This window comes from Lactuca serriola, chromosome 1 (genome assembly GCF_051521515.1).
Source record: "Lactuca serriola cultivar US96UC23 chromosome 1, Lser_US96UC23_V15, whole genome shotgun sequence".
In the NCBI taxonomy this organism is placed as follows: Eukaryota; Viridiplantae; Streptophyta; class Magnoliopsida; order Asterales; family Asteraceae; genus Lactuca; species Lactuca serriola.
In genome coordinates, this window is record NC_136408.1 from 50,954,442 (window position 1) to 50,975,172 (window position 20,731).

Genomic DNA, 20,731 nt, shown 5'->3' on the forward strand with positions numbered 1-20,731 from the left:
GAATTACATGTGATTCACATGTAATTCACATATGAAACACATGTGATACACATGTAACTCATATATGAATTACATGTGATTCACATGTAAATCACATGTAATTCACATATGAATCACATATGATTCACATATGAATCACATGTAATTTATATATGAATTACATGTAATTCGCATATGAATTACATGTGATTCACATGTAATTCACATATGATACACATGTAATTCACATATGATACACATGTAAATCACATATGAATTACATGTAATTCACATATGAAAATGTAATTCACATATGAATTACATGTGATTCACATGTAAATAACATATGAATTACATGTGATTCACATGTAAATCACATATGTATTTTTGTGAGTGTTTTTATATCAATCAATTTCTTTTTAATTTTCTTGTAGATTTTGAAGAAATTGTGGTGAATATTGAAGAGGTGAAAATGATAAATTGAAGAAAATATGGAAATATTGACACGAAGACATGAAAAAGCTTGGAAATTTTGAAGCATCTTTTTTGTTTTTTTATATTTTATATTGTATCGAATAAAATACTTATTGTATTGTGCTTATAAATTAGTAAATAAAATGAGTTTTCTTATGATTTCGTTACAAATATTATAAAATATGAAATATGCATAAATGTACCAAAAATGTTGATTTTTTTGGTTAAAAAATTATAGAATTTTTTAAATATTCCTGATTTTTTAATTTTATTGATTTTTAAATGCTTTTAAAAAAAATTGCATATTTTTAAAAAAATATATATCTTTTTTCAATTTTTTTCAAAAATTCATCTTATCTATAAAGAATTAAAAAATCTGCACTTCAAAAAAAAAACTGAAAAATACTATTTTTAAAAAAAATTGAAAATTTGATTTATTATGTAATATTTTAGACATTTCTATTAATATTTACAATAACACAAAAAATTAAACATTAAATGAGATTAATAAGATTACGATCATGCCCTTCATGAATTAATTTTGATCTGACGCTCCACTTTTAGTTCTTGGGTTCTCGGGAAACTATGAGTTCTCAACCAATCTCACCTATATATATATATATATATATATATATATATATATATATAGAGAGAGAGAGAGAGAGAGAGAGAGAGATGTAGGCTCTAATGTTTTTCACATATATAAGTGTGCTAGAATGCATCAATAAAAAGTTAGTAGAAAATTAAATTATTATTTAATCAAATAAAGATAAATATTAAATGATTTCCATAATTATATGTATATTCAATCATATCCATAATTATAAATTTTTTTTATGGAAACTAATTAAATTCGTCATAAATGTCAGCAATAATATTTTTTCAAAATGAATTCGTATATAGAAGAATGACAGTGTATTCTGGCAGAATGAGAGTGTAATCTAGTAGAATACACTCTCGTACTTTATATTCCATGTAATTTTATTGTATTTTTAAGTGAGTGTGTTCTGAAACAAAACACGAATCCATACATAAAACCCTAGATGTAAATTCATTCTAAAAGAATGTTATTACTAACATTAATGACGAATTTAATTAGTTTTTATAAAAGGAGAATTATAATTATAGATATCATTTAATATACATATAATTATGGAAATCATTTAATATCTATCTTTGTTTAATTAAATAATTATTTAATTTTACTAAATTCCTATTTTTGCATTCTAACACACAATAATTGTAAGATAACATGTTAATATATATATATATATATATATATATATATATATATATATATATATATGTGTGTGTGTGTGTGTGTGTGTGTGTGAGAGAGAGAGAGAGAGAGAGAGCGTTTAATCGAGAACGTTTCTTATTGCAAAAAATATTTGAAAACAAATTTTGACCACACAATTTTTTAAAATTAAAATCATCATATAATATTAATATAAACTAAGAAATAAGTAAAAAAAAAATTAAAAACCCACAAACCAACATCAGTCACCACCCAAACTATACTATCCACCACCACCACCCGTTACCGCCACCCATCACCACAACCCCCACCCACCACCCACGAAAACCACCACCCAACATCATCACCATCATCCGCCATCGCCAACCACGACCATCATCCACCACCCATCACCACCAACCCCACCCACCACCATCACCACCACCACCCACCACAACCACTACCCACCCACTATCACTATGCACCTCCACCATCCATCACAACCACCCACCCACCACTATGATCACCACATGCCACTACCACCACCCACCACCCATCACCACCACCCGCCGCCACCACCTATCACCACCGACCACCCGCCACCATTACCCCCACCACCACTCACCATCATCAACACCACCCACCTACCTCTACAACCCATCACTACCACCTAGACACCACCCACCATTATGACCACCACCCGCCACTACCACCAACCACCACACACCACCGATCATTACCACTCACCACCACCACCATCATCCATCACCACCACCCGCTCCCATCTCCCGCACCTACCACCTACCAAAACCACTACCCACCACCATCACCACCACCTACCCACCTCCACCACCCATCACCACCTCCCACAATTATGACCACCACCTATCATTACCACCACCATCACCACCACCCAACTCTACCAGCTACCACCCACCAAAACCACAGACCACTAACAACCACCACCCATCAGCATCACCCACCTTCACCACCCATCACAACCACCTGCCGTCACCACCCCACCCATCACCCACCAAAACCACCATACACTATCACCACCCTTACCACGAACCACCTCCCACCTCCCACTAACCCACCACCACCACCTATCACCCTCACCCGTCTCCACCACCCATCACCACCGCTCGCTACCGCCACCTGCCACCCATTATAATCACCACCCCACATATCTGATGGGTTTTGGTCATAAGACATCCTATGTGCTCATACAAACCCTAATGCTTGGATCTAGGTTTCTCTATTGTACATGCAAGTTATCCAAGATTATAAACCCTAATTCTAGCATTCAAGTAATCATATTAACATGAGAATAGGTTTAAGATGTTACCTTGATTGTTATGTAGCAATAACAATCCCAAATCTCCTTGTATTGACTTTAGAAAGCTTAGAATCACAAATATCACTCCTCTAATGGTTCATAAACACCATAAGCAAGAGGATGAAGAGGAGAGAGGATGGAGGTTGCCCAAAACGTGTTCTAACCCTAGAATAAAGCTTCACCACGTTTTTAGGTCATAAGGGTCTTATATATAGTGAGGCTATTAGGGTTATCTAACAAGGAAACCCTAATTTGGATGCTTAAGCCCTAAGCAACCCATGGACTCATTTAATTAAGGCCTTGGACGATTTCTTCTTGGGTTTCCCCATAGAATTCGTCCACCCCTTAATACAAGGCAATCCATGGCCCAAATTGCAATTATCTTATAATCACAATTCCAGTCCCTTAAGTTTAATTAATCTCTTTTAGTCACAAAACTAATTACCAATTAATTATTGACTAATATTAATTAAACAATATGATTTCTCCTTTAATATATTATTCCCATAATATATTAATAAATCATATTTAATCCTTTCTCTCCATAATTCATCCTATCAAGTTGCTTTGGTGAAGGCAACCCAAAAGGACCATGCACCATCGAGTCAAGTACATACCAAAATAGTTATGGACTTAGACACTAATCCAACAGTCTCCCACTTGGATAAGTCTAATAACTATTCTGCGTATGACTTCAGATCCTAATCTGCAATCGTAGCTTTCCAAAGCCGCTGTCAACTCTGATCCTATCAGATACGCGTGTCCTTTAGATAAGGGATCATATATTCCTCCATTCTAGATATCATATGAGATATGATTTCAAATCATTCTCTTTGTACTATATCTCGATTCCCGATTTATGACGACTGACTAATTGAACAAATCAAATTAGCCCTAGCCCGGCCGAGCATTTACGTTTGTCATCACAAAATCATCGAGGGGCCCAAAGATATCGCTTTTATCCTACTTTGGATAAAAGGAACGGATAAACTTTGATACAATGCTTGCTTGCACTCACTCACCTAATCACACACAACAATATGTTTTATAACACCATGTTACTAGTGCGTTTACATATTATCAATGTGCAACCGATTTGCAAGATACAACTCACACATCTCGGTTTCAAGAATATAAGATATTATCGTCTCACCAATCACTCATGATACAATTCATGGAGTGATTCATGTGAGCGTGGGTTTAATCCAATGCTCAAATCTTATTCATAAGCACTCATGAACGTTGTAGCAAACATTTTCTTATGTCTAATGCTCTTTAGACAATCCACACACCAATTCACGACAGTCTTCATTCATATCTACTTCCAACATATGAATGAGTGTGGCCCGTTTAAATAATTTGACTGTTCTTAACCAATTAAATTATTCTGGAAGTCAAAACATGCAAATGTGAAACGCAAGAATAATACTAATCCCATATGGCCTCAAACCTTTGAGTATAAATAAAACTCCTTTTATTTATCACCATATCGATTACTCATTATTTGTCGTTTCGGGTAATCAACTTCTTACTTGAATTATTACACTTGTCCCATGCTCTTAGCATGCACACAATGTTTACCTATGGTTCTTACTTTGTGAAATAGACCAAATTGAGCACATTTCCAATCATTCTCATTTCACAACTCCAAATCCTTTTTCATAAGTGAAAGAATATCAAATTGTTGATACTTATAGAATATGCTAGATTCTAACATTCTATGCAACGATCCTTTCGTAATGTCACTGCATCAAAGTCACAAAGACTATTGTCAATGATATTATAAAGTCCTCTATCGGAGATTGTTACAAGACAATTCCTTAGATATGATGTCTCTCACTCAAAGTACATTCCTTTGAACATCCTTTTGCATAAAAGTTTCTAATCTAGACATAGATTTTCAATATTCAATTTCCAATATGGACACGCTTCCATATTTTCCATATGACAACTCATTCTTAATAGAATCTTATCTATTCGTAACGACGTCGATATGGTCCATCCAATATGGAAACATTTCCATAATTTCCATATGACAACTCATTCTTAATAGAATCTTTTCTATTCATAATAATGTCGATATGGTCCATCCAATACCATGCTTCCAACTACTCACAAGCGACCAATCCTCGTCAAACTTTGGATTGTCCTTTGATAGTTGTTTAATTATTTTAGTCAAAACCAATTCTAGTCCCTTTTCCCTCTAAATGCGCTTGACATTTGGAAAATTTTAGAATGGTCAAACATAAAAGCATTTGCAATCGATCCTATACCCGAAACGTATGGAACACGACGCATAATGTTTTATTTGCTATGTTCTCAAATTCGAATTGTGAAGAGGAATGCCGTAATCATAATCGAAATTTTAAGAACACACTATGTACCCTTGACTAAATTTATTAACATTCCACAACCTAAGCCTTTAGATTTGAAATGAAGCATAATATTCTCTCCCTTAATTATAACAAAACAACTTTACAACCCTTACGACTTTGCAAGGATATAACTCTTGTTTTCTATAATTAATATTGCCAACTTGCAATACGTGCCTTAATAATCATACAATAATAACATTTATGCTCTCACTATCATGATGATTATTATAAAACATAACACTTATGCTCCCACTAGCTTTGGCATGTATTCAGAAACAGCTTAACTTTCAGAAAAACAATGCTTATTGAATTTCTTAAGTTCGTGTTTCTAATACTTAGTGCTTTGATAATCTTTTATCAAGGCTTCTTGAGCTAATACACTTTTGCCTTAGATAGTTCATATGTGTGTGTAAACAATTGCCAAACCTCACAATTCAAATTATGGAAAGGGATACCGTAACCATAATCGAATTCGAGAATGTAATTTTACAGTCACTATCTTCTTTAAATCTTTCTTAGTGAAAGCATTTCCTCACAATCATTTTCATGAAGGAGGAAATCTTATGACACTTAGATTTAAACGGTGTATTTGTTCCTATCCATGTGAATTTGTCAAAACCAAAGTTTACGACAAATTCAAACTCATATGGATCGAACTTTCTTAATCATGATTTCTTGCTTTATGGTAGCACAGCTACCCACCACGTCTTCCAAGTAGTTAAGCAGCTCACCTTTTCCTATCAATGTACCTTTCATTGATCAAGGTCCTTTCCTTTTATGCGTTCAAATGAGAACTCATAGAACTCACATGCATAATTAACTCAATTGGAACAGCACAGAAACAAATAATGTCAACACGATAGGTTGTAAACCTCAACTCGTGTGCTAGTGATGATCTATAAGGTTTATTTGATTTGTTCTTGAAACCTTTCAAGACCATTAAGACTCCCACTGACTCCTTGACATGTAGGATTCTCTTGTCAATAAACATTTCTTGACAAACAAATATTCAAGAGTTAGTGTAGCTTATATCAAAACATTTCATAAATTGGTCCTAGTTGGTCTTTGTCTTATCCAAGACATCACAACTTTCCACATTTGATGAATGTTATAAAGCTTCTTAATACTTATCCACTCAATGTCACAATCTTAACTCTAAGACTTGTTTTGGAACGAAGTATGATTGACTTCTTGATTTAACCATTTCTTCAATTCTTGATTCCTCTTCTTAGACATACAATTGTACTAAGGCTCACTTAGAGGATTAACTGAGATATGGTTCTTAATCATTAAGACCTATCATAAAGCATAAAAGCTACTCTCCCTTCTTCTTAGAATGGAGAAACTTTTATCTTTCTGCCTACATGATTCTTCTTATTCGTTTTGCTATTGATTTAAACTTTTTCAATCAATTCATAATTACACTTAATCTTGTAAGTATAATCATATTTACTAAACCTTTAGTAAATCATGACGAATATCATTGTTTCTCTTATGGTGGACTTGGTTAACATGCAACTTTGTGTGCTCGATCTCCTAGTCCTTCACTTGACACTTTGTCAACGAATTAGTCTAATTTCTAAATATGAAATTTCTCATTTATCATGCAACCAAGTTGCGTGATTCCAAATTTCTGTCCAATTGAAACTTGGGCGATGAGAAACTCTCCCTATTTGGTAAATTCTCGACTTTCCATAAATAACATAAATAAGAACCAAATCCATTATTGCTAATAATAGAAACATTCAAACATCAATTTTTCATATACGCCATTGCAAGGATAAATAAATAATATAAAATCAAAATTTATTTTATTGCGGAAAAAATTTTGTCCTTACAATGCAATTCATTGAAAAACTATGCTAATACATCTTTCTTAGCAATCTAATTCTAACTCTAAGTAGTAGCTCAAGAATCTAATCTTCGAGAAATGCCATCGAAATCCATTCCTTCACGGTTAGATTCTGCTCACTTCTTCCTTTAAGCTTCCTTTCTTTTCTTCGATCCTACAAAACATCAATTTTAATCTTATCACATTATGTATTAAGAATCTAGAATAGAAGCTTAAAAGAGTTAGTTAATGGATTTTACCTATATTGGAGCCATATGTTTCGACTCTCCCATCTCTTAGATCTCTTAGGTAAATGGGGCAGCTTCGTATCCAATGCCCTTTCTCTTGGCAATAAAAGCAAATTGACTCTTTTGAAACATGACATGGAACTACTTCAGACATCGCCTTTCTCTTATGATCAACCTTTTCCATCATAGCATGTCTTTCGTTGCCATTGTCTATATCCATAGAGGTCTTGAAGGCAGATTCACCAATCAACTTTGCTTTTCTGTTGCGCCAAACCATTGCTGATTCAGCAGCAATAAGCATATAGGTGAGATCTATAAGGGTCACATCGCGGTTTATCATATAGTACTCTCTTACGAACTCACTATATGAGTTAGGAAGTGACTGAAGAACCCAATCAACATCCATCTCCTCACAGACAACGGATCCCATTATTCTTAACCTATCAATGTGTGACTTCATCCCTAGGACGTGTGCACATACCGACTTTCCTTCTTTATGTTTACTTGCCAAAAGGGCTTGAGTGATCTTGAACTTTTCAAGCCTTAGAACTTGTGGGTTAGGGAGAATAATTGGAGGAGGAGGAGGAAGTGAAGTATGTTCTCTTGTTCCTCGATCGAATCGTGGAATATCATCTTCATGTGGAATGCTTGTTCCACGGGATTTGAGAAGACCATAGTTGTCAAACTTTGACGTCTACAAAATGGGAGAAAACGAATTCAAGTTAGTTGATAGATTGAGTCCTCAGTAAATCACCCAAATGAGATACTAAGGCTAGGACCCAACACAATGTTCTACAACTTGGGAGAGGGATGCCGTAACCCAAATTGCAGAACATTTGAAGGTAAGTGAATGACGATTCACTAATTTCCACCATGAAAAACGAATAAGAAATTTTAAGTTTTAAATCTATGAAAACTCCTAGATCCTTTGAGATTCATTGAACTTTCAATGGCATGTTTAAATCTCGATATGCCCCTCTTGTTTGTGTCTGGGATGCCGAGGATCACAAAGCGGGTGTGAATAACCATGCAAACTACATGGTGCCCCCACATGTTACAGTCACCTATTCGATGTGCCGGTAAACCACACACGCTCCACCGAACTATGACAAACATTGAGTCACCCTTTGCTACCTTTTCTTAGAACCATTTAGTGTGCCGGTAAACCACACACGCTCCACTAACGTCTTCGCAAGGGCACAAAGTGTAATTTCCTGGAATTGCATCAATTCACTTTAGCTTAAGTAACTAAGATTGGGAATTTGAAAAACATTTAGTTACTTTAGTAATTCATTATACTTATAATGGAAGTTTTTCGTCCTATCCTACCCGTTCGGCTAACGACCCTCCACTAGTCAAGAGTGCGGTGGGTAAGAGTGGATACCCATTCAATCGCCATTTTATAGGCAATTTCCTTAAACACCCCTTATAGACTAGCTTCGTGAATGAGGCCTACTAACGGTAAGACTGACCTTTACTCATACATATATATATATATATATATATATATATATATATATATATAATGTTAGACTTTTAATGTTATACATAGTATAGGGTGTATTTTACAACTTTTAAAATACTAAGTGGTCAAATTTAATAATTATACATTTAATTCAATTAAATTGTAAACCAAAACTTTATGGATTTATTATTAATCCTCTTTTAATTATACACCTTAATTAATTAATAAAACCATAAGGGTGTGATTTGAATCCTTTTCAAAACAATACTAGAGTTTTAGAATTTAACATTCCTAAATTAAACTTTTAATCAACTTTTAAATTCCAAAACTTGAGGGCAAGTTTTGAAACATTTCAAAACATTAGGGTTGAGAATTTAAATATACATCAAAATTAAACAATTAATCAAAATTTAAATTCCAAAACTTGAGGGCAAGTTTTGAACCATTTCAAAACATTAGGGTTTCAACTATTTAAATTTCAAAACTAAAACTTTTGAGTTCAAATTTAAACTATAAAATCTAAAGGGGAAAATATGAAACATTTCATAACACAAGGATCAAATAACAAATAATCTAAAATCACATAATTATCCATATTTGATTTATTTAATGATTTCTTGCAAAACAATTTACCAATTTAATCAAAATAATTAATCAATTATCACATAAGGAAACAAATATTTTATTAATTGATAAATATCTTCAATTAGATCAAGAATATACTCATATATATCTAAAAATCGGATTTATATTGATCTAATATGATAAGGCAAGTATCCTCAAGGAAAAACAGCAAGAAATCCCAGTTTTCCCTCATTCTGACTAGCCGACTCGTCGAGTCAGGCATGGACTCGTCGAGTCAGCATGAACTCGGCGAGTTCATCTAGAAAACTCGGCGAGTTCAGCCCACAGAAACACAAAATCGATTTTTTTTTCAACATACAAAGCACCAATACAATAGAAACCAATCTAGGCTCTGATACCACTCATGGGTTTTGGTCATAAGACATCCTATGTGCTCATACAAACCCTAATGCTTGGATCTAGGTTTCTCTATTGTACATGCAAGTTATCCAAGACTATAAACCCTAATTCTAGCATTCAAGTAATCATATTAACATGAGAATAGGTTTAAGATGTTACCTTGATTGTTATGTAGCAATAACAATCCCAAATCTCCTTGTATTGACTTTAGAAAGCTTAGAGTCACAAATGTCACTCCTCTAATGGTTCACAAACACCATAAGCAAGAGGATGAAGAGGAGAGAGGATGGAGGCTACCCAAAACGTGTTCTAACCCTAGAATAAAGCTTCACCACGTTTTTGGGTCATAAGGGTCTTATATATAGTGAGGCTATTAGGGTTATCTAACAAGGAAACCCTAATTTGGATGCTTAAGCCCTAAGCAACCCATGGACTCATTTAATTAAGGCCTTGGACGATTTATTCTTGGGTTTCTCCATAGAATTCGTCCACCCCTTAATACAAGGCAATCCATGTCCCAAATTGCAATTATCTTATAATTACAATTCCAGTCCCTTAAGTTTAATTAATCTCTTTTAGTCACAAAACTAATTACCAATTAATTATTGACTAATATTAATTAAACAATATGATTTCTCCTTTAATATATTATTCCCATAATATATTAATAAATCATATTTAATCCTTTCTCTCCATAATTCATCCTATCAAGTTGCTTTGGTGAAGGCAACCCAAAATGACCATGCACCATCGGGTCAAGTACATACCAAAATAGTTATGGACTTAGACACTAATCCAACAATATCATCCCCACCACCCTTCACCACCACCACCACCTACCAGCACCAAACATAACTACACACCACCATCACCCATCACCACCACTCGTGATTATGTGTTATAATCACACGTGATTATTTGTATTTAATCACATATGATTTATATAGACAATATTCTTTTTTGTCCATATAAATCATGTGATTAGACACATATAATCACATGTGATTAGATATATTTAATCAAATGTGATTAGATATATTTAATCACATATGTCAATATTGCTTTCTCGATTCAATAATTATTTTTTGTCAACTTTAATCATATGTGATTAGATACATATAATCACATATGATTTATATGAACAATATTCATTTTTAAGTTTTCATTTCAATAAATTTTCTCATATATTTAATCACATGTGATTATAGTATTTAATCACATATGATTAATGTGGACATAAATTTGTTTTAATGTTCTTGACTCAAAAATTGTTCTCGTGTATGTAATTGCATGTGATTATATATATTTCATCACATATGATTTATTGAATCAAGAACATGAAAACAAATCTTTTTCACATAAATTGTATGTGATTAAATACACAAGACCAACGTTTGAATTAAAAACGCAAAAATGAATATTGTCTACATAAATCATATGTGATTAAATACATATAATCACATGTGATTATATGTACCTAATCACATATGATTTATGTGGAAAATATTCATTATTTCTTAATTCAATAGTTGTACTCATGTACTTAATCACATGTGATTATATGTATCAAATCACATATGATTTATACTGATTATATTCGTTTTTGCATTTTTGAATCAATATTTTTTCTTATGTATTTAATCATATGTGATTGTATGTATTTAATCACATATGATTAATGTGGAAAAAGAAAAACTATTGAATCAAAAACGCGAAAATGAATTTTGTGTATAGAAATCACATGTGACTAAATGTACAAGAACAATTATTGAACAAGAATGTGAAAATTAATATTGTCCATATAAATCATATCTTATTAGATACATATAGTCTCATGTAATTAAATACACAAGAACAATAATTGAATCCAAAATGCAAAAATGATATTTTCCACATAAATTTTATGTGATTAGATACATATAATCACATGTGATTATATGCATTTAATTACATATGATATATATGGACAATATTTATCTTTGTGTTCTCGATTCAATAGTTATTCTCGTGTATATAATCATATGTGATTATATATATCTAATCACATATGATTAATATAGACATCATCATTTTTTGTCCATATAAATCATATGTGATTAGATACATATAATCACATATGATTATATGTATTTAATCACACATGATTACAGTTGACAAAAAACAATTACTGAATCGAGAATGTAAAAATGAATCTCCACATAAATCATATATGATTGGATACATATAATCACATGTGATTATATGTATTTAATCAGATATGATTTATGTAGACAATATTTTTTTTGCGGTTTTGATTGAATAATTGCTTCTGTGCATTTAATCACATGTGGTTATATGTATATAATCACATATTATTTGAGGTGGACAAGATTCATTTTTGCCTTCTCGATTCAATAGTTGTGCTCATGTACTTAATCACATACGATTATGCATATAATCACATATAATAAAATACATGAGAACAACTATTGAATCGAAAAACCAAAAATGAATTGTGTCTGTAACATCCATAAAATTCATGAAAAAATTAAACTTCTAAAACAACCCAAAAATTATCGTTGTTTACAAATAGTTTTCAAAACAATGTTAATATCAGAGTATTCCTAAAACCACAAAACAAAACATTAGGAGGTGCACAATCACGCCTTCGCCTTCCTGAGATCATCTAAGGTACCTGAAACATAACCCAAAACTGTAAGCTCAAAGCTTAGTGAGTTCCCCCAAAATACTAATACACAACAAATAGCACATATACAATAACAACATTCAATGGATCCACAAATAGCAAACTGGATTACCCCTGACCCACAACATAAGTCTTGCTTGCCCTTGGCCCACAACTTATGGTTGGCTTGCTCCCCGGCCTAATCAATCCTCAGACTAAATATCACTAAGCCCCCAGTACGAATATGGCATGCCCCTCTCGACCCTCAGCTCGTATCTGGAATGCTTATGAGCCCTCAGTATGAGTCTGGCGTGCCCTCCCGACCCTCAACTCATATATGGTTTGCTCCAGGGTTTTTTTGGCTATGTCACAAAGCAGTACAACCTCAACCTAACCCACACAATAGGTCGACATATAACATATAATATCATATATAGATAAACAAACAGTTCACAGGTAGTCCTACAGATATACTAGACTAGCATATCAAATCTAGCATGCATATCTATTCTATACTCAACATATTAACAAATATCAGGTTATCAAACCAACGGGCCGTCCTTGGTGCCTTCGACCCGAAAGTATAGTGAGGAAACTCATCTCACAACTAGACAAAACTAATAAGGCCCAACTTCGAATCTCAACTCTCTACTCAATACCGACATCCACCAAGTGACTAATTCCATCAAAATCCCGAAATATCCAAAATACCCTCAAACTCCAACTTGGTCAAAGGAAACGGTCAAGGTCAACATTCCATATTAACCCAACACGTTTTGTTCCCCTTTAACCATGTCGTGTTCCACGAGCATCCAAAAAGATGGGAAAACTTCAGCCAACACGTCGTGTTCGCCAGAGTTCCAAAAACTTAATACATTCAACTGCCTTTTTGACCCCAGGAGATCCAAGGATCAGATCTAGACCAAAATGTGATTAGGAAGGATAAATTTTACAACTTTATCCATTGGGACTACCAAAAGGTCCCAAAAACCCAAATTACAAGCTTGACAATGCAAGGGCTTAACTACAATACCCTTAATCCTTAAGATCCGAAGTCTATCCCTTCCAAAAGTGGGTCTAACACCTAAACCATCCCAAAGGTTGGTGCGTTTTAGACATGCATGACCAATACATGTCTTCAACCCATATTAGGTCAAAAAAGGGATTTATGACCTAATCTCTATGCATGACATCAAAACTTGGTTAAAGACCAGATCCAAGCCACTACTAGGTAACCTTGAACTAGAGATTCATAAAGCTGCAAACTTTATGAGATCCATCCATTGCAACATCTAAGAACAAGAATAAAAAGGGACAAAACTCAAGATATAACAACTTTGAATGATAAAAACTGGGTCTTGGACACTTACAGAGGTCCAGAAGAGTGCCAAACTAAAGAATGGGGCTTGTTTGCTGGATCTTTGCTTCCTTCTTTCACATTCTTCCTTCAAAACATAAACTAGCTTCACAAATGGGAGAGGAAAAGATTAGGGTTTCTTTTCATAGCTTGAGGGGTTGATGGTGGCTGAGGGTGAACAAAGCCTAGTCTCCACATTCCTTTAAATAAGGGGAAAAACCTGGAATATTAGGGTTTCATTTTCAGCGGTCAACACGCCGTGTTCCAGGATGAAACATGTCGTGTTGCCCAAATAAAACCCGCACCATTTAATATTCAGACACGCCGTGTTGGTGCCTCTAACACATTGTGTCCAAACCCCAAGAATCCTACCACTTTACCAATTGACATGAAATGGAATTATAAGGATGAATTTAGAAGTACTTGAATATCGGGATGTTACATGTCCAAAGAAATCACATGTGATTATATTCATATAATCACATGTTATTAGATGTATTTAATCACATATGATTAATTTTGATAAAGATTTGTTTTCGTGTTCTTGGTTAAATATTTGTTATCGTGTATATAATTACATGTGATTGTATGTATCTAATCACATATGATTTATATAGACAAGATTCGTTTTTTCCAAATAAAATCATATGTGATTAGAAACATATAATCACATCTGATTAAATTTATTTAATCACATATGATTAAAGTGAAAAAAAAAACAATTATTGAATCGAGAATGCGAAAATGAATTTTAGCCAAATAAATCATATGTGATTAGATACACATAATCACATGTTATTATATATATCTAATTACACATGATTTATGTGAACAATATTCATTTTCGTGTTCTTGATTCAATAGTTGTTCTCGTGTATTTAATCACATGTGATTATACGTATCTAATCACATATGATTTATGTGAGTAAGATTCAAATTCGTGTTCTCAATTCGGTAGTTGTTATCATGTATTTAATCATATGTCATTTATGTATTTAATCACATACAATTAATATGGACAAATGTCACACCCCCAAACCAGAACGGTGGAAACGTTCGGGGGTGGATGACGTCATGTATAGTATCACAACCATTGCATTACAGTAATCAAAGTAAACACAACCATTACATTAAGACAAAATTGAAAAAATGGTCCCTGTGGTATGCATTTTTTTGGGGTTTTAGTCCAAACTTCGACTTTTTTGGATTGGTGGTCCTTTTGAGCTAGTTTACATGCAGTTTTGGTCCCTGTCCAAACTAAAAAGACTATTATACCCTTAATGAATTTAATTTTCATTTTTCTTTCACTTTTTAAAATTATTATTATTATTAAATATAAAACTAGGCCTCTCTCTCTCTCTCTCTCTCTTCGTCCTCCCCCAGATCACCATAAAGAATCTACACACATATACATACACACACTCGACATATACAAGCAGTCGCCACTTGTTAGCCTTCAATGACTCCGCTCGATCCTCCCACCATCGATTTCATTCAACAACGCATCAAAAGGAAGCTCGAAGATTTCAGACGATGACCGCTCCTTCTCCGACTTAGTCTGCGTTAGGATGAGAAGAAAAGATCCTAACCCCACCTTCTCTTCTTCTTCTACCTGATCCGACGGTGGAAGGGCAACGACAGGTGGTTGTAGTTGGTGGATGTGGACAGCCTTGCTGCTTAATTTCTGTTGGTGGATGCTCGACGAGGGACCAAGACGAAGCAGAAACGACGATGGCATTTGGTGGTGCTGGGTTACGACAAGATGGAGGCGTTTGGTGGGTTTTGCCAACAGTCACAACGAGTAATTTGAAAGAACAGAAATAAATAGGTGTTTTCTTGATCTGATGTCTCCTATCCCTGATTCAAGATTTGAAATTTAGACCACAAAATTTGAAATCGAACATCTAAATATATCTCTATTTGGGGTTCTTAAGATCAGTTCCAATAACAACGAGTAATTTGAAAGATTTGTATCAAGAAAATCGAGAAAAGCTTATTGTACCTTATGCCGATTAATGAGGTTTTTCCTTTGCATTTACACCGATATGTTACTCAAATACAAGCTTCACTACCTTTGTTTCCTTTCTTTTCAGAAGAGCTCAACGAGAGAGAGGGCTGGGAGGAGCAAGGTTATGGTCCGGAGGTATTTGGGAAGGGTGTTTACTGGTGGTGGGTCACGACATGGGGAGGTGGAGGAGGTGTTCGAAAAATTAAGTGGGTTAAGATGGTGGTGGTTGTTTCCTCCGATCAGTAGCAAGAAGGGGGAAGAACATGGAAAATGCGAGAAGGGGGAAGAACTGGTGCTTTCTTTCTTCAAATGGTGAGATACGAGAGAGAGAGAGAGAGGGGGGGGAGAGGGAGAGGGAGAGGGAGAGGGAGAGAGGTGGGTCCCACAATTTTTGTTAATAAAACTTTATATTAAATAGAAAAAAACATAGAAAATGCATCAGAAGGGTATTTTTGTCTTTTTAATTTTACGAGGGACCAAAACCACAAACAAAGTAGCTCAAAAGGACTGTCAATCCAAAAAAGTCGGGGTTTGGACCAAAACCCCAAAAAATGCATACCACAGGGACTATTTTTGCAGTTTTGTCTTACATTAATTAAGTAAAAATTTTTACATCATTTTGATTCATGTTTATAGACACCAAAATGTATGACAAAAGCAAAAGACGAGACTCTATACGCTCCTTCTTCTCAAAACTCCATGAGGTACCTGTTTACTGATTTCCTGAGAATAGAAGCAGTTTTGAAAGAGTATTAGCATAAAGTTGGTGAGTTCATAAGTATGTTTTGAGAGGATAAATCGGTTAATAAATCAATGAATGTACTCGTATGCTTCCAAGAAAATCCATTATTTTCTAACATGTGTATTTTGTTACTGAATCTCGTTGAATGTGTTGTGCATTGTTTGATTGAATAAGAAACCTCTATTTACAAGAAATACTATGGTTATCCCCAGTATATATAGTAAGTTTCGGAAAGCTTTGACAGCTTTAATATGTATAGTAGTTCTATTATTTTATAATAAAACTATTTAAAATCATCATCATTCATACATTTATCATATATTTTTAGTACCAAATTTATGAGTTGTTATAACCATACTTGACCATTGAATTTCCTGAACGACGTTCTTCAGACGTCAGAATCGAAATGACTTTGTCACCCAGGCCTGCCGGCCTAACTGTAGCTAGCAGTTGTGGTGCGGGATTGTTTATCTCGTATAGATCTATACAAAAACTCACATTCCCCCTCCAGGAGACTCTGTTTATAATCTCAGGACTTTTGTTAGTACTTAAGTAAATACACGAAGAATGCTTACTCATAAAATGTTGTACTAACGATTACATGTAGAATAAAATGAATCCATTGAATTTTACTTGTTATCTATATACCTCATAAACTACACATTTAATAGTTTATATGTCTGGTTGCATTGAATCTATGATTTGTACCTTGATATGTTAATTGTTCCATAAACTATACCTATTATAGTTTATATGTTCGTTCATGAATTTCAAAATATGTTTTATATTGAAAGTTCTATGATTATGATGAAGTCTTCCCTTATGCTCTGCATAATACAAAAGGGACAAAATATCTACATATTTTATAAACGTATAGAAATTGTATGATTGTATCAATTGCATCCGTTTTAAGTTTATTGAAATCCTTTTGTATAAATTTCATAAAATCGTTTATGTTTGGCTTGTATTCCCCCTGAGAACATTAAGAAACAGTAAAGACATAGGGGTATGAACTCACAGTTAGTTGTGTGCAAACGTCGAATCAATGAATTTGAATGAAGACCCTTGAGTTGTAGCGTGTGGCACTTAACGGAATCCTAATAACAATTAAATACATATATGTATCTAAATTAGCGATTTCGTTAGATAAAGCGTTAGAAAAACACTTGTTTTTGGTTAAGGAATGTTACCGGGACTTGATTGAATTGAGGAAAGTGGGTTTTCAGTCTAATTCACTGCTTAGGAAGTGTGTACGGCCGTGAACCGTGTACGACCGTAAACTGCTTCTTGAATGGTGTACGGACCTTGAATCGTGTTCGGTCAATGAAGATTTGCAGATTTGAAGGTATATGGCCGTACACTCAAGAACAAGGTTGCTGGATTCAATGAAGAACATGTTCTGGATGCTCCAAAATGATCCCTAATGGTGTTTTTCGATGTTCTCCGGAAGAAATAAGGGTGGTTTAGGGGTGTACGGTCAAGAGTCTAGAGAGAGAAAGAGAGAGTGTCCGGTTAGAAAAGTGTAAATGAGGGGTGGGGGTCTTGTATTTATAGGGGTTTTCGAGTTCGGTGGTAGGATCCACCCTATGCTGGCTGTAAACAAGTGTACGGCCGTGAACTCAAGCCAGGGCGTGAATGGTTGTTTTGATCGAAGGAAAACTTGAAATTTCGCGTAGTTTTGGTCCCGACTCATATATGAAGCTCAATTATATAATAAAATGACTTTCCAAACCAAAGGAATTCAACGGGACTCAATAAAATCCAAATTTTATTAACAAAATTCGGATAACGGAAACAGAAAAAGATTCGGGTTGTCACAACAAAGAACAACTATTGAATCGAAAACACAAAAATGAATCTTGTGCATATAGGTCACATGTGATTACATCATATAATCACATGTGATTTAATACACGAGAACAATTAACGAATTGAGAATGCAAAAATGAATCTTGTATACTTGTCTCACTAGAAAACAAACTACATTCTGCCTTTCCTTGTTCACTCTACCAGATTAGGGTATCCGTGAACAATAACATAAAACAAGTAATGCCTACATAATAGCAGAGTTAGTGTAACTCACCTCCTTGAACTTGAAAATTAGCTAGCATAATCAAGATGGATCATTTCCTTTTCGAGAACCTACACAACAATTATAACATTATTTAGCTTGTGCTTTGTTGTATTACTTAAAACTTATGTATATATTTTCTTATTTTCTCTTTGATTGTAGTGCTCTTTTTGGGATCTATTTTCTTACCTTTCAACTCATTCTTAAATTTTGATAAAATAATACTGGTAAAATTCTCCTTTTTATCTTTTAATAACTATAGAGATCTCAGTTTAATGATTTTTGGTTGATTTTATTTTAAATTTATAAGTTAGTAACTTTAAGCTGTCACTTTCTGGACCACTCAACACTCTTGGATTAAAATGTACCAATATACTAAGAATTACATCAGTCCCTTTATGTGTAGGAAACTATACATCCATATCTAACTACAAGATTTGGAATTTTAGCATTTGGATTTCTAATGAATTTATTATGATTTTTTGAAGACAATGCATAAATCTATGACAACATGGACCAGCATGAGAAGATTGCCAATTTTACCCCTCAAGGAGTTGGAATTTTGAAATGTGATTCAAAGTTTGAAGAAACTAGATACACTAAGATTTCCAGAAAACTAAGTCTCATGATTTTTAGGTGTTCTTAATGACTTGCACGAATTTTAGAAGTTGGAGGACAGATTCGGGAAAACTGATCATAATAGCTTTTAAATCACTTTTGGTGTTCTATTAAGGACTTAATAGTTAAGCCTTAAGTTTATCACTTTTATATGATTGTTGGTTACTTATTAGGCTATTGGGATGTGAAATTTAATTTAGCCTAAGGGCCTTAATGCTTGGCGTAACGAGGGTTCAAAGTTAAGGATTTTCACATAAAATGCCACTTTTACACTTATTAGGGTTAAGTTGTCAACTTAACCTATTAAGCTCTTTAATTTATCTCTTGGAAGGAAAAACAAGCCCTACACAGAGGCAAATTAAACAAAGACATAAAAATATGTTTGGGGGAAACTATGCAAGAATATAAAATCCATTTTATAATCTTAACAACCAAACATTCAAGTTGTTGAATATGTTTGGAAAAATAAAGCCCAATAAAAACAGAGGAAATTTAATTTAAACAGAGACAAAAAAAAAACAGTCAACACGCACCTACAAACTGCAACAATAAATACACCACCTTGTTCTTGATTTATTTGTGGAGGTTTTTCATTGAGGTATTTCATCGAACACTTGGCGTTCATAAAAAAATCTATAAGTTGTCACAAACTTAAATGTCTCAAATGGATAACAATAAATACTTCTAACAAAAGTACATATAGTAACTATGCCCAATTAGAGTTCTGCTTATTTATATACTTCATGTCTTCGACAGTTTTCTAAATCGTGTAAACAATATATTGCATCAGAATATGTTGAAATCGATTATCAATTTGGAACAATGGACTTCTTATTTCAGTAAACAACAGTTTTAATGAGCGATAAGCTTAGGGTAAGTGCTAGTAGAGCACATATAAAGGTACCTGGTTTCCACAATGAGTGAAGTTGAGCTTAGAGGATACAATGGGGAAACCACAAATAGACCATAAGCCCAATGAAATCGATTGGAGATGACAATTTTGAGTTGAAATCCTGTCGCCATCCCTCCAACCATTTGTAATCTAGCAAATTTAAATGTCTCAAATGGATACATGACTCAAAATCATCGTTTTGTTGTAGTAGAGACTCTTCATAGTGAGGTTAGGCATCCAACAAAAAAGACTGGAACCGTAGAAAACATCACGACCACTGTCGATTGACTCGAATGAGATGTTAGAGAAGATAAGTGTGACAACCCGATATTTCTACTCTATGTAATGACCTAAAAAGTCAATTATTGTAACCACTTTAGTGATAATGAAATTAACTTCGAAAATAAAATGTCCAAAAAGTTTCTATTTAATTACCTACTATGATA